Here is a 6,286-nt window from a genome sequence, read left to right on the forward strand (position 1 = left end):
TAATGTAAATACTGTATTGCAATTCAGTTCGGCATGCGAAAAAAAACTTGTCAACCATCATGACCAGAAGTGCTTAAATTCACCACCATCCACACTGCAATAGAACGGGGTGTTTGGATCTGATACGAAAAAACACCGTGATCATGTGATGGCCACACATCTCATGGACCTGCAGTGGCGAGTTGGGCTTAAGCTCCACACAGATGAGGGTGCTTTTTGGTATGATGTTGTTTAGCTTCATAGTGTTACTCTTGTATCAAAAGAAACTGATTTGCAGTAATATTGTGCCTGGGGGTGTTGTTTTGAATTTAATTTTGCCATGTTTTGATGAGTTTATTCAGCCAAGGATAGACTTCTAAGATCTGTAGGGGTTAGATATATCCTCAATAAGCCTCGTCAGTACTAGAAGTCTTTCCTAAGTTGAGTAAAATCTTCTGGTAGTGGCAAGAGTAAATTAAAATGGACATTACCCAGGTTCAGGTGGTTATGATACAGTTTATATCAAAATACCTGTAGTTATGGCTGTAAATTGAGGCCATGAAAGTTCCTATATATTGTTTGTAGCATTTGATGGTTCTCTTCACAATGACAAAATGGTGTGTTAGGAATTAATCACACAGGTGTCCTGCACTATATAACTGAGGTGCATATAGGAAACCAGAACTCCTTGAATTCAGTTTTTCTACCTATCTGTCTGTCTGTCTGCCTGTCCAACTGTTACCAACTGCCATAATCCCCTCAGGGGTGGCCGCAAACGAATTGCCTCCATGTCACCCCATTCCCTGCCTCTTGCTCATATCTCTTCATCCTGTTCATCCATCTGATCCTTGAGCTCCACCTTCCCCTCCTCCCTCTCCACTTCACTCACATACACTCTGTTAATCAGCCTCTCATTCTCCATCCTCTCTACTTGGCCAAACCATGTCAGAGCGTTTCCCCTAATGGTTCATAGTACATCCACATCAGCACTGCAGTGCTCATTTACTTCCTCGTGTGTCACGCTTCATACTCTAGAATAAAACAGTCAGAAATTAAGACATTTGTGCATTTTCCCGTCTCTCTGCTCAATTTTGTGACCATATTAACTTCCATATCTAGTCTTTTGTTGTTATTGTGGCCCTAGGTTTATCTAGATGCAAACCCAGTGGACTGCAGGCTGAAGCACTCCTCTCCTGCTCTCCACCATCTACTTTCAGGGGGATATGGAAGGGAGTTGAGGGATGTATAACTGAGTGTTGGAGCTGTGCATTTATATTGGTGCTGCTTCAAGAAGACATCCCTCTCGTTAAGGACCTAAGCACCTCATTTATATGGATAGTGAAGGATGTCTGCTTTACTCTTTACCCTGTCTGGTGGGTGCTCAGTTGTTGCATTTAATGTCAAGTGAAGACAGTACAAATATGCCTTTCTCAATCAGTCACAGTTGTGTTGGTTCATGTAGTAAATTGAGTCATGATGTAGAATCAAGGTGTGTAGTTTGATCAGGGAAGTAAAAAAATTGGGATTAAGTTTTAAATACTCAGTAGGTAGGGCCATTAATTCTTTCAGTACGATGATGTCTCTGTATTTTTGGTGTACTGATAAAAGATGCCTGGTGGTGTGGTGAAGCCCACTTATGTCAGTGCCACTGCATGAAGGCTTCCAGATGCAGTATAGCATGATCAGAATTAGAGATGTCATTCTACTGAGAGGGTTAGGCCAGATGGCGTGAAAGTTGGTTGTCATAATATTTCAGTAGTGATTATCAGAGTTTTTATACATTCCATTTTGTTATAAGATGTTGGTGCCAAACTGTCTGGGCAAAGGTGCAAGAGGAAATAACACTGCCAGTATGTACAGAGATGAGACGAGATGAGGAAGATAGTAAACATCCTTTAACTCAGCATAACATTATTTCATCATTACTCATCACCATCCAAGCCTTTGAATTAAATCTTGAGTTATGGATGTGTTAGGCAAATTATTCTTATGATCTGATGTATGTATGATAAAGGTGGACATTTACAGTAGACAAACGATTCAAATGATAGTTATTACGTATGTATGATTAAGGTGAACATGCACAGTGTATTTTTTGATCCGTTGGTCATGGTTTCGTGTGTAAGCCTTGCTCACTTGATGGCTGCTCTTTATGGGTGGAATTCTTAAACGTAAATACAAACACTTCCCTGTCATAACTCTTGTTTTTGCAGGAGGAACTAGCCAAATGGAGGATAATTATGCACTCGTTTTTGTTATCCCTGCAGAAAAAAATGTGTAACCTAAGATAATTTTTATCTCATAACTAAGATTTTTTTCTGTAGGAGGAACAGTACACATGGGAAAATGGTGCAGTTTCTTGTTCAGGTTGTTCTTCCTGCAAAATGACATCCAAGTTACGACATAGACACAGTAATTAATAAGTTCAAGAATCCCACTCCACGCTGTTTAATTTTTTGTGGCATCTCTAGTTAGTCTCTTTATTTGGTCCAATATTGATACAGTAATTTTGTGATTCATAGGTAAGGGTGTTATGTTTTGGAAATGATGTCACCAGTCTGTAGCTAACTATTCAGTGTTTTATTAAGTTATATAACCAGATTCAGTTATGACAGCAGTTTTAATCATTTGGTAAATCAGAATGTCTTGGTTACTTGTGGCATATTTTGTTTTAAACCCTAAGTAACAATCAGAAATTTCTCATCTGTTGCTAAAACCTGATTGAGAAAAAGAAATGAGTGATAATTTGTAAGATTTGCACTGTATTAATATCATAATTTTGTGTGCCAGCAGCTCAGGTATGAAGGGAAGCATACTGTATAAATAATGTAAATACCCATACAGTAAAGGTGGGGATAAAAGTTGTCCTGCTGTTCCACTGTCTTCTTCCCACTTAGGGCATGTCCATCACTTGTTTTCCCTGATGCATCATATCAAAAAGCATTAATGATGGGTAGAGAAAATTACAAAACCTGTCTACTTAGTGATATTACCCAGCTGAGGAAAATGAGAAGAAGAGGTGGAGTATTAGGCAAACTTTGAACCCCAACCATACATGAGATTATGCATGGTGCAAGTGACTACAAATGATGTGAGTTTACTGAATCATTGTAATATCATGCTCACTGGTAGGCACAGCTCTCTCTTCCATTGCCACAGATTTTTTAACATTTTTTAATTATTTTTGTGATGCACTGTTATTAAGTGCACAGCTTAATATGCAGTATAGATATATGTGTACAGGTATTCAGTTTCTGTGCGTTCCATAGTATACTGTATTTCCACATTTGAGTTAGTTCGGGCTGTGCAGGGGGTACGACCGAGTGCATTCTTTTTTCACTTAGAGGATGAAACACTATGTACGTTAGTCTTTTCCAAGCTTGTGATGTGTTTTGCCTTCCAGTGTTTGCACCACTGTGGCCACATTGTTAAAACTGAGAGTGCAAAGGTGTGGGAACAAGCCCATAGTTTTAACAATAATTTCAGAACCATGCTTAATTTCGTCATGTGTATAAAGGCTCTAACGTGCTTTTATATGTCAGTCTTCGTCACATAATGGCGGCTTTATCACCGCCCAGTCTCTTGCAGCCTCTTTGTTCAGTCCCTTATTATTGAGATCGCTCGTTATGACCTCGTGTCAAGCCTTTTTGGTGATGCTGGAATATTTCTGACTCTCTGTATTATTGGTGATTGCGTTTTGAGATGTGGTATGCAGGAATATCGTATCAGGTGAGTACAGGTGTTCCAATATAACTATAAAAAATTAAGGGCTTCTTGACACATTCCCACTGTCATTGTTGATCATATAGCCCTTAGCGTTGATGTCATTTAACTTTGAATCCAGCCCTTATTTTTTTATATTATTTTTTTTTTCTGCTATCAGGTAGTTTTATTCAGCTAAGGAAAGGGCGTGTCTTCTCATTGGTTGCGGAAGCTTCCTAACACCTTTTCCTAAGAAGCTTATTTGTTTATTACATCTTACTGTCCTCTTCTGTGTTACAAAAATCCTTCCAGTATCACCATTTTCTGCACAAGTAACATGTAAAGGGATATTAGCTGCCCATATCCAGAAATAACTCACTAAGGAAGCGGTGTTAGAGAGCTCCCTTAACTGAAGAGAATACAAGCCAAAGACATTACATCAATGTCTGTCCAGCTGTGAATAAAGTTGTCCAGGGATGGCAAGAATAAAATACACTTTCTGGCTCAGTTAAGTCATGGTGCCAAGTGAATAGAAGCAGTGAACAGTTTATACTAATTTAAGCACTGTGTTATGGATGGTTTAAATGCCTGGACCAGTTTCTATTTAGGAAGGTGATAATTTGCTGGTGATTCATGAAAATTCGTTGTCCTTTTCCAGTGAACTAATGTAAGCACTTATTTTTGATTATTGAAACTACCTGGACCACTTATTATATATATTTAGGAAGGTGATAATTTGCTGGTGATTCATGAAAATTTATCTTTTTCCTGTGGACTGGTTTAAGCAATGTACTGTGGATGATTTAAATGCCTGGACCAGTTACTATATAGGAAGCTGATTATTTACTGGTGGTGCGTGAAAAATTTATCTTTTTCATATGGACTCGTTGGTTCCTATTTTTATCTCTATGAATTGTGCTGTGAATGCTTCCGATTGTTGAGATGGGTGAGTGTTGAGTAATAAAACTGTGATATTTTAAAGAATATTTCTCATACTCTCCCGGATAGAGGTGAAGGGAGGAAATTATTACTTCTAGTTGTTATGAGTGTCTTAACCTGTCATTTGTTCACTTTATAATGCCATCGATTTTTGTTCTTTGCAACCTATTTCCTGTAGCTCAGTGAAAGAATAGCACAGCTGTACATCCTTTCAGCAGCACTTCTTTGTGACTATCACCATATTTTAGCATTAATTTTGTGTTATAGTTCAGCATTCAGGATGGGGAGATAGTAATTTTATTTCTACACTGTCCATTTTAGTTTGGCATATAATTGACCTCAATCTTGAAATGTAGAGCTGTAATGCAAGAGATTAGCACAAATATGGTAGTAATCACGAAGAAGTGCTATGGATGGGACGAGCAGCAATCTTGTTTTATTATTTCATTGGGTTATTGGATATAAACTGCCAAAGAAGGCTACTTATGTTCCCATTACTCAAAGTTGGCCTAAAATTACCATCTCTCCATCTTGAATGCTGACTTGCTGAGTTGTAGTACACGGTAGAATATAGTGTTCGGCATAAAGAAGTGTTGCAAAAGGGATGTAGAGCCAAATTATTGTCATTTCCTGGCACTGAGTTACGTGAAATGTGCCGCAGACAATCTGGGCCAAGTTAAAATGAATAGAGCACAGTTGAAATTAATGAAGCAAAGTGAACTGATTATTATTTTGATCATATTTAGAGTATTTAGAGCTACATTTGGCACAGAAGAAAAGTTGCTGTGTCTTATGAGTTAAAGTGTAAATCTTTTTATTGCCCTCGGATTGAGATTCCTGGTAGGGCAATATCAAGTAGGTAGTGTTAAATGAAACAGAGACAGTTTAATGATTCTGTACTTGTCTGACGGGGATATGAGACGTCAGGATCCAGTATACATATGGAAGGGAAAGTTGGTAGTAGATGAGTCAAGAAAGAAAATGATGAAGAGAAGACGAGCACAAGAAAGCATGTGCAAGATGTTGAGTATAGCCTTGAAAGCAGGAGAGTGAGAGAAAAGGGGACAAGGAATGGGAACGGGGAAGGAGGCTAGAAAAGGAGGAATATAATGGCCGTGGGAAGACAGGAAGGGGATAGAAAGAAATCAAAAGTCATCTGGTTTAATTTTGAATTTAAGATGGTAGCTGTTGACGGTTATTTTCAGGAGAGGAGTTAACACATTCTTTTCTATTTGGACAATGTGAACTTCAGTTAGTCTATTCAGAATTTGGAAAAGAAATGTAGAAACGTTTATTTAACCCAAAAGTTTAACGTCTGGCAACTTTGCTTTATATAACCCAAGGGCGAAAAGATAGCGTTGCCATTATCGCTGTTTTCACGCAGGATTGGGCTAGTTCTGTGGACTTCGCAGGGAAGATTTTGGAATGGTTGTCAGTTTCGGGTTGCCACAGTGGCAGTACTCATGACACGTTAATAATAATAAAGATTCTGTTAGAATGAGGATGAAGAAAACAAAAAAAAAGAGACTGATAAAAGGAGAGCTGATAATGTGACTGGGCTAGTGGGCGCATTTACATTTTGGTGGAATGGCACCACTGCGAAGGGATGCTACGTTTAGTTGTAACAGGGACGTTGGCGTGGGTAGATGCTGCACCGGCCGCTCTC

This window comes from Coenobita brevimanus, chromosome 33, assembly GCF_032717465.1.
Source record: "Coenobita brevimanus isolate Jiangsu-jjx chromosome 33, ASM3271746v2, whole genome shotgun sequence".
Classification (NCBI taxonomy): Eukaryota; Metazoa; Arthropoda; class Malacostraca; order Decapoda; family Coenobitidae; genus Coenobita; species Coenobita brevimanus.